This window comes from Sander lucioperca, chromosome 17, assembly GCF_008315115.2.
Source record: "Sander lucioperca isolate FBNREF2018 chromosome 17, SLUC_FBN_1.2, whole genome shotgun sequence".
Lineage (NCBI taxonomy): Eukaryota > Metazoa > Chordata > Actinopteri > Perciformes > Percidae > Sander > Sander lucioperca.
The window spans coordinates 19,975,569-19,985,952 of NC_050189.1; the positions used below are offsets into that span (position 1 = coordinate 19,975,569).

Sequence of the window (10,384 nt, forward strand, 5' to 3'; positions counted from 1 at the left end):
TTCAGTCACAGATCAGATAAGTTTTTCGGATCAGCACAAAAAAGCGAGGAATTGAAATGATTTATTAAAAATGTAATAATAACATAACAATAATAATGTATTTCACCAGTAAATTGCGGTTCAACGACAAAAACAGTAGCCTAGAGATCTAGACGCACCTTAGCGGCAGCAAATTTAATTTGCAGCCAAGGGGGTCTAAGCACTCTCCGGTGGCTCTCCGGTGGCTTGTGAGCTGGAAAAAACTAACTCTAGTCAGGCCAATCACATTGTGTATAGAGTCAGTGGGTGGGCTTATGGCTGCTGCTGCTGCTGCTGGGAACAGCAGTCTTCTGGAAGACTTGGAGTTCAGCTTTTCTTTGAGAAAAGAACAAAGAACGGCACTGAAGTCATTCTTAAAAAAGGAAGATGTGTTCAGAGTTTTACCGACCGGATATGGCAAAAGTTTAATCTATCAACTAGCTTCGCTACCTTCTTCGTTGCTCTGCCTGCTTGTAGCGCTGTCCTATTGCATGCAGAGGGAATTTGAAAGACAACCGTTTATCCCGCCCCTCGGATTGAGCCTGTGGTGGAAGTTTTCGTTGCAGCAGGTGTAGAGGTTTTGGAAGAAAAACAGTATTGTGAAACAACAATAAAGAAGCAGTCGAAGACTAAATCAAGTTAGGTTTTTGTATTTTATTAAGTATATTTGCAAATATAGGAGGAACACATTTCACAAAAGGCACGCAGCACAGGTGTGGAAAGGCTCTTCAAATGAGTGAACAGAAACACTGAGCTTAAATACATCTTCAGAGTGACAGCACACACACACTTGGCTTATTATGACTCTACATTTCTCACAGGCAATCTGATACACATGAAGACAATCAAAAAACACAAGAGACATCTTGGAGCCATTTCGCCTCCTTCCCCCTGTACGACTTTCCCCCCCCCCCCCCCCAGTTGCATCTCAACTGGCATGGGAGAACTAAATGTATCAGGAGAGATAGTTTTAGGGTGACCTTGTAGCCCCTATCTGTTCAGACAAACAGTGCTCACATTATGTTCCAGACTTTGTGATTCTCACTTAGAATCAGATTCTACATGTGGTAATGAGAGAAACTCCCTTTCAGCATTATGAGAGAAAGCTAATAGAGAAGGAAAATATATATAAAATCATGCTTACAAGAAATTTCGCCATTACAAGCCCTGTCAATGGTGAGTTCCAAACCCAACATCTTGATGTGGGTCTGGCTTGTCAGGCTACAAAAACAGATGAGAAAAGGGTATTTTAGAATAACTTTGAATGCACCACGAGGTTTAGTTAACGCACAATTTACGATATATTGTGCAGCCCTAGCTCCAACTGTTACTTTGTGTAAATGATTAGTAGCCTAACTCCTTGAATGGTATGATTATGATGTTTCAGTTCAGAGCAGTAGTCAGTAAATGTATATTTTTAGGCTGCTTACACATTCAGGCGGTCCGTGATCGTCTGCCACGCTTTCTCTCACTGTTTGATTACAGCGGCCGTGTTTCTTCTTTACTAATAATGTGTTTCACTTCATCAAACTTCCATAAGAAGCTGCTGCTCACTCTGTGTAAAGTATGCACAACGCGTTTTCTCCATTTTAGCATCAGGAAATCTGTTATCACGGTCTGTTGAGGAAAGCCGTGAACACTCATCTATCCAAATTACTTCAGCCTGACTCGACCTAGTCTCTCCTCCTCAGCCTGACTCGACCTAGTCTCTCCTCCTCAGTCTGACTCGACCTAGTCTCTCCTCCTCAGTCTGACTCGACCTAGTCTCTCCTCCTCAGTCTGACTCGACCTAGTCTCTCCTCCTCAGTCTGACTCGACCTAGTCTCTCCTCCTCAGCCTGACTCGACCTAGTCTCTCCTCCTCAGCCTGACTCGACCTAGTCTCTCCTCCTCAGCCTGACTCGACCTAGTCTCTCCTCCTCAGTCTGACTCGACCTAGTCTCTCCTCCTCAGCCTGACTCGACCTAGTCTCTCCTCCTCATCCTGACTCGACCTAGTCTCTCCTCCTCAGCCTGACTCGACCTAGTCTCTCCTCCTCAGCCTGACTCGACCTAGTCTCTCCTCCTCAGTCTGACTCGACCTAGTCTCTCCTCCTCATCCTGACTAGACCTAGTCTCTCCTCCTCAGTCTGACTCGACCTAGTCTCTCCTCCTCAGCCTGACTCGACCTAGTCTCTCCTCCTCATCTGACTCGACCTAGTCTCTCCTCCTCAGTCTGACTCGACCTAGTCTCTCCTCCTCAGTCTGACTCGACCTAGTCTCTCCTCCTCAGTCTGACTCGACCTAGTCTCTCCTCCTCAGTCTGACTCGACCTAGTCTCTCCTCCTCAGTCTGACTCGACCTAGTCTCTCCTCCTCAGTCTGACTCGACCTAGTCTCTCCTCCTCAGCCTGACTCGACCTAGTCTCTCCTCCTCAGCCTGACTAGACCTAGTCTCTCCTCCTCAGTCTGACTCGACCTAGTCTCTCCTCCTCAGTCTGACTCGACCTAGTCTCTCCTCCTCAGCCTGACTAGACCTAGTCTCTCCTCCTCAGCCTGACTAGACCTAGTCTCTCCTCCTCAGCCCGACTCAACGACTTAATGTTAAATTGTTCATTATCCCTGTTTAAATAAATAAATTACAAACACGTAGGAGCCTTTTCTGTTCACCTTATTATTATTATTATTATTATTATTATTATTAGTGCAAAATTAGAGATTGTAGTGGAAGTTTTTCTCGTTAGCAGCAGGAGTGCGTATCAAAAACACCAGATGAAACAAATAAGGACGATTTGAGAATTAAACCAAAGTTTGATCTTTGAGTATTTATTTACATTTGCAAATATAGGAAGCACGCGGTTCACAAAAGGCACGCAGCTCTGGTGTGAAAGGTCTCTTCAACGAATAACAAAAAGCACACAGTATATATGCATCTCCAGTGAGATAGAAAGACATGCCCCCCCTTTCTAAACATGACTCAACATTTCTTACAATCAAACATAGTCAGACATTCAGGAGCCACTACGTTTCTTCCCCTCTGTACCACTTTGTACCCCAAGGTTTAGACATCCCGTCTATCTCAACTATGTGAGAAGTCTCAACTATTCAGGCAGAAATAACAGATAGTTTAGGGGGACCTTGTAGCCCCTATCTGTTCAGCGTACACATTACTTTCCCAGACTTTGTGGCACTTACTTTCAACATTTGAGAATGAGAAAAACTCACTTTCAGCATTGTGAGACAAAGTAAAACAGAAATAAAACAAGAATATTAAAGAATCATGCTTAAATATAATTTTGCCATTACAAGATGCAGCGATTACAATTTTCTAGGCCGATGCCAATTTTTCATTGAGTTTGACCTGCCAATACCGATTTTAGCCGATTACATTTTTTTCTAACCACTTTACTAGCACACAAATATTTATTTTCTATCTTTAATAGAACATTTTACATTTTGAATAGAACATAGAAAATGTTTTGAACAGATAATCGATCACAATAAAATAGAACTATATAAATTACTCCTGGTGTGGGAAGTTCACACACATCTAAAGTGCAATGTTATGGAAGAACCATTTTCTTCTTTTCACATCCAATATCCAACAAAAAAAAATTGATATATTTAGCAAACTAAACTTCACACACGCTTCACACCGCGAGAGAGCCACCCGGCAGAAAAGAGAGAGAAAGGACAAAGAGTCTGTCGGAGGATAACTAGCCAGTGGAGATCGCATGTGTGTGTCCTTGAGAACTGTAAGTCGTATAACGTTGTCAGTTCATTGTTAGCTGGTGATTTCGTTGTTTGTGTTCTTCACTTGCTAGCTAGGTTGCGCGTGGCTGTTGATTTGATATAATGGCGATTGTTGAATGCCCTTGCTCACATTTGTGTTTTATGTGCATTACATGCTGAAGTAGTTACACTGCATTATGATAATGCAGTTATTAGTGGGTTTATTGTTATTATTTGCTAGCCTATATATAATTCCTATGCATTGTGTATGGTAGCCTTTACAATGTTATTTATTTACAGCATTTGACCGTCCGCATTTGAAGTAAAATTATCTTCTGCTCACCTTTTTAAAGTGCACATATTATGCTCATTTTCAGGTTCATAATTGTTGTAGAGGTTGTACCAGAATAGTAGCCTGGATGCCAACCGAACTTAACCCCGCCCACAACATTTGAGGTCGGGAAGTTCGGTCTGGACTTGATCCGTTGTGGAGCAACTATGCTCGAACCAGAGCTGTTCGGACCAATCAAAGTGTCAGGGCGGGCTTCATACGATGATAGATGACAGATGATCAAGAATAACGTAATCAACCACATCACCAAAGAGCGCTTGGGTTGGGTTCGGAGAATTGAGATGTGTAGATTCCGCATTAGCTAGGTAAGGACTACTAGCCAGTCAGTTGCAGAGTATGAGGGCGTGCCACACTAGCAGCTATGCGAGCATTACAACGTGTGTTACAAAGTGAAGCACATTCGTCTCTGAAGTAAAGGCTGGACTACAATATAAGTCCCTTTGGGGTGGACTTTGGGCTTTTTCACTTTGTAAACCTATAACATGCACAAAAAAGATATATAACGCAATAAAGGAAAGGGAAAAAGCCAAAAAGCATAATATGATCACTTTAAGGCAAAGACTAGGCTACAACTGTTAATTTATGCAAATGATTAGTAGCCTAATTCCTTGAATGGTATGATTATGACGGTTTTGAAGCAGTGGTTGTTTTTCAGGCTGCTTACGCAATCAGGCGGTCCACGATTGTCTGCCACGCTTTCTCTCGCTGTTTTATTAGTGTTACAGTTCTTTCATTACAACTTCAAAAGTTATGAAGAGTACATTTGCTTCCTTCTTCCCGTCTGCAACCGGCACATATTTACTTCATTTTGTCATAAATTATTGTAAGAAGAGTTCAAATTGTGAGTGAGGCCAAGTCCAGGGTTTAAAGAACGTTGTTCACTAACTTTCTCTGTTTGTCTGTTGCTATAGAAACGGCGAGGAGGAGAGGGACCCAAAAGTCACCACTGTCAGCACTGTGACAAATCCTTCACGTCATTTGGATATTTAAAGATTCATCAGAGAGTTCACACTGGACAGAATCTACACCGCTGTGATCAATGTGGGCAGCTTTCACACTACAGGATAGCCTAAAAAAACATCAACGCATTCACACTGGAGAGAAGCCGTACAGCTGTGATCAATGTGGGGCAGCTTTCACACAACAAGGTAGCCTAAAATACCATCAACGCATTCACACTGGAGAGAAGCCGTACAGCTGTGATCAATGTGGGGCAGCTTTCACACAACAAGGTAGCCTAAAAAGACATCAACGCATTCACACTGGAGAGAAGCCGTACTGGTGTAAACAATGTGGGAAAACCTTTTCTGTGAGTGGTAACCTAAAAAAACATCAACGCATTCACACTGGAGAGAAGCTGTACAGCTGTGATCAATGTGGTCAAACGTTTTCTCAGCGTGGTGGCCTTGAATATCACCGACGTGTTCACACTGGAGAGAAACCGTACTGGTGTGATCAATGTGGAAAAACCTTTTCTGAGAGTAGTAGCCTTAACAGCCACCGACGTGTTCACACTGGAGAGAAACCGTACTGGTGTGAACAATGTGGGAAAACTTTTTCTGTGAGTAGTAGCCTTAACAGCCACCGACGTGTTCACACTGGAGAGAAACCGTACTGGTGTGAACAATGTGGGAAAACTTTTTCTGTGAGTAGTAACCTTAAAAAACACCAGCGCATTCACACTGCCTCGTTGTGAACATGTTTCAGAGCCAAGCCAGGGCTCAACATAAAAAAAAAAATTCCCCACTGGTCCCCGGGGCCGGTAGATCACAGTTTTGCTGGCCTCTTATACATTTTTACTGGTCCTGAAAGAAATGTAGGGGTGATTGGCAAAGGACAAAAAAGCAGGAAAATATACGTCGCACCTACCATGAAGCTTCAGAAAATGGTTATAACCCACCCAGCTAGCCACTTCGGCTGTAAGTTGTGCCATTAGCAGTAAAGCTAGACCAGGGGTCATCAACTACATTTTTCTAAGGGCCAGAATTTTTTTAAGCAGACACTCCTGGGGCCGGACTTACAAATAAAGAAAAGAAAATGTATTTATATACACATATTGTTTGATATTTCACTTTCTTACTAAATTTTTACATGTATTAGTGGAAGTAAACTCCTAAAAGACATGGAAAATCCATAATGATATCTAGATGACTACTTAATTAGAAAATGAGCTCAGATTAGGAGACAGTTCACTGAGGAGTGATGGTTAAAGTCTGTGATTACTGAAACATTGTTGTAGTATGCAGTGTCCTGATTGGTGGAAAATGCTTGCAGTAAGAAAGGCCTGTGGTCAGGTAAAAATGTCACTGTCAAAGAGGCTGAAGCGAAAAGTTGTGGAAAACAACAGCTTTAATGATGAATGGACAGATAAGCAGGCTAGCATTCATCCTGTATGCCTCATTTGAAATAAGAATACAACCGGCAACATCAAGAGTGAAGAACGCGGACATGACGATGGCGTCATTCACGTGTATATTAAGTAGCCACATGTATCTGTTTTGGTCTTAAAATACATCCATAGGGTACCGCTCCAGCGGAGAAGATGGTTCGTTAACACAGCAGCTAAGGTTATAAGAGTTTGTCCAAAGTCCAAGATGCATTGCAAACTAAGACTACAAACTGACATCTTTCATTTTAGCTCGTTTGTATAAAGTCGCTATTTGCTGAGTAGAGCTGTTTCCACAGCGCGGTGGACAAGAGTGGACAGTGCAGACTGAAATATGGGTTTCTACATGTTTATACCTGTAGAACAGGTAGGTGGGTATTGATAAGTATTGACATTTTAATCATGGAGGTTTTATTGTCAGCTACTTACAGTAACAAGTGTAGCGTTAGTTCATCTGTGCCAGCGGCTGTAAATAATCCTTGGTATCGTTTCCATAATGCAACGCTTGTATCCAAATGAATTGGATTTGAAGCTGCATGGCATTTTGCTGGTTTGGCTGGTTGGCTTTTGTTGGAAATTGCCGGCAAACGAAAGTGTCACTGGCCCGTGTGGGCCAGAGACTGGCCAATCAACTAGCCCGGGCCATTGGGCCATTGCTTATGTTGAGCCCTGGCCAAGCTGTTTCCTCCTGCCTCCTCCTCATGCCCTGATAGCTGTGTTGGACGGAGTGATATTACTACAACTCTGAGAGAACTCTCTGCTCCTCACCACGGGGCTTCTCAGGTGCTGCGAGCAAGTCACTCCGCCCAAGTAGCAGAAGTTGCAGTGCTTTGCCTTCTGAGAATATAGTTCCCAGTATGTATACGGTTAAAAGATGGCTGTGTCTCATGTAACCTTGTTGTACACACTGTGACTATACAAATCACAACATGTAAATAGGAAAATATTGGCATTATTTTGTCACTTATTGGGAGCAGTAGGCTAGATGGAAACAGTTACCTCCAGTGCGTCAGACAGTTACGACACGCACGGAGATGAGAAGGGTATGCATGGACTCTGGGGGTTACGGTGAATAAGACAAACTCCCAATAAGTCGGCAAGTTTCTTTAAGACGAAGATGTTTTACAATATTTAACTATTACGAAAGTGTTGAAATTAATATCACAAAAGGTAACATTTATCCTTTTAAGTTAACATAAGTTAAGTGTCCTGATACTGAATTAAGCTAATGCTAGCTTGTGTCAGGTAAAGTATTACTTTCAGTAATTAGTAATACCTCAGTAAGATGCTGAATATGATGTTTGTTATGTGTGTTACTGAACAGTTTCTTTAATTGTGGATAGACCAGCTGGTTGTATTTGGGGGGAAATTTGTGAGCTTTTGACTAATTCTGGCATTTTTAACCCATGTACTGTATGAACATTTGTTTTATTAATTTGCTCTGTCCTCTTCTTAAATAAACTGAATAGAATTGAACTTTCACATTAAGTTTCTTACTTTATTACAGGTGTATTCTTCTTTATGACACTCTTATGACTCCATATCATCCTTCAGTTTATCACAAACATTCAACATCAACACACATCTGGAGATACATGGTTTTTATTGGACAGGGAGTGGGATGGACTTTTCATCTGAAAAGTACAGTATTTAACAAATTAGACTAAAATATGTTACAGATAGAAATGAAAATATTGCAACACTATGCAGCATGAGACACAATTTCAAGGTAGTTATTAGGGCGACACGATGTGAGGAAAATATGTTGAATATTGTGAAAATGATATTACTTGTGATAAATACACGTTAAAATGTGTTCTGCCTTTCTGCTGCTTAGTATTCTGTTAAAATACAAGAAGTTGCTCATTGAATTTAAAACAAATGAAAGGAAAGTGTAGCCATGGTGTGACTTGTCATTTACATTTTATTGCCAAATGTTAACGGTTCAGCAGATAAAATACCCATAATACTATACTATACTCCATACAGAACATTACATATTATTATTAATCTCAGCACTGTTTCCTTCTGTCTCCTGTTAAGACCAGGGCTATCTGAAGTAGATTATTGTTCATTTAGTTTGTTAGGTCATTGTTCATGTGTTGAAGTGTATTATCCGTGTTTTGGGGTTCCTAAACATAGCCTACTGTTCTGTACTATACATGTCCTGTTGCTCTCATTAAGTTCTCATCTGAGCAGATTTCTGTCATTCAAACAACTCTGAGTTATAGTTTAAAACTTGTAACTTTTTCAGCCAATTTAATAGAATTAAGAGTTTTATTTGGTCTCAGGTCCATAAATACAGTTAATGGATACAGACACGGAGAACTGAAGACTCTGTTAGCAACCATTAGCTCTGATTAGCGGTTAGCTCCAGTCAGCTCCGGTTAACTCCGTTATAAAGATATGGAGCAAAGGAGACTGCTGCAGACAGGGGTGACAACCAGACTCTGATAAATGATGTTCAGGGAGCTTTCACAGCGGTGTGGTCGTGGTGTCCACCCAACTGGAAGTTGCCCATTTTTAATTGTATGCTCTGAAGTTATTGTTGTTTTGTAGTTTACCATCATATTATCTTCCGTTGTGGACTTTCATTTAATAATCTTTGTCTGACATTACATATTGACTGTTTGTATTTCCTGTGACTGAATGTGGTTTTAAATCTGTTGAGGTCTGTTCAGACTGAAAGTAAAGACTCTGATGATGATGTTTTCCAGCCAACACTAAAGAATGATGGAGCAGCAGGGAACAGACCAAGTCAAATAGCAAACAGCTGATTTATTCACCTGACTTGTAAATTAATGTCAATGATTTTAAACTTCTAGAAATTAGAAACAAATGAATGCTTACTCATGCTAAGAAGCTTGTGCTCGGTCCTGGACGTAGCAGCAGACCTGCAGGGATTTATGGACCTCTTCAGTTCTCTGAACAGAATAAATGAAATAAAACAAGGCCTCATGCTGATTATTTGGGACTTGATTTGGTGGATTTCTCCTTCCTGCCATTTCTGTGTTTAAACAGAACATAAGAGAACGTTTCCATCCACTAAAAGTGCTGACAGACTCAGATTATTATTCTAAGTGTCTGACAACATTACCTACAGAGATAGAGCTTTTAGATAAAGAGGAAGATCCTTTTAGTTTAACATGAAACAGCCCCGAAATCACCATCACCAAACTCCACCAGACTCCATGTAAATAATCAGGACTTTTAGCGTGTATAGAGCCAGCATATTTCCACCAGACTCCATGTAAAGATGAACTGAGACAGCTTTTGGTAGTTTTATTTAGTTTCTGTCCACTTTGTAATAAGTGTGTTTAATAATCATAACATTTCTGTTTTAATTAAATGGTGTCTGGTGGAAATATAAATTAAAATGCTTAAAATTAAACTATATTTTGTCATTTCTCCTTATACGTCCACATTATTTTAATTATAGAAAGGCTGTACACAATATTTCATACTCAAGTAAAGTACAAGTACCTTGAGTTAATTACAGTACTTGAGTAAATGTACTTAGTTACTCAGTTGACTAACATGAACTCTGGAAAAAAGGAATTGAATGTGTGGAATGATTTGGACAAGGCTTTGAAATAAGTGTGTTTAATAATCATAACTGTGGAAAACTCCCTGCTGGACTGATGAGCCTACGTCACTCCTTGGACTCATGCATTTGTGCACATGCCCAACTTTGCCATTTCCTTTTGTAGTTTGCTGCTGACGTGAGTACAGCTGCTCCTAAAGTTGTCACTTTTATAAGCTTCTGTTGTGTTGCCGTGTGCGTTATTGAGAATGTAGTGCACAGTTTAATGTCCATGCTGGTGTTGCATGTATCTTTGTTTGTGTAGTCAACCTGACTATTGGACCTGAATGCTACTGCTATGTTCCATTAGTGGTCTTAGAGCGCCATCTAGTGGCCA

At 40.9% G+C, this 10,384-nt stretch overlaps 3 protein-coding genes and 1 pseudogene across 3 annotated transcripts in view; 2 read left to right on the forward strand and 2 right to left on the reverse strand.

The window, feature by feature from the left end:
* LOC116064544 (zinc finger protein 239-like) overlaps window positions 1-10,384 on the reverse strand; it is an 893,026-nt gene that overhangs the window by 837,933 nt on the left and 44,709 nt on the right. The window lies entirely within an intron of this gene.
* Window positions 1-10,384, reverse strand: part of LOC116034141 (hemicentin-1-like) — a 1,482,957-nt gene that overhangs the window by 275,099 nt on the left and 1,197,474 nt on the right. The window lies entirely within an intron of this gene.
* The window catches only part of LOC116034901 (zinc finger protein 436-like), a 90,770-nt gene that overhangs the window by 50,368 nt on the left and 30,018 nt on the right, over window positions 1-10,384 (forward strand). The gene's annotated exons all lie outside the window — the stretch shown is intronic.
* On the forward strand, window positions 4,702-5,819 carry LOC118493644 (annotated as a pseudogene).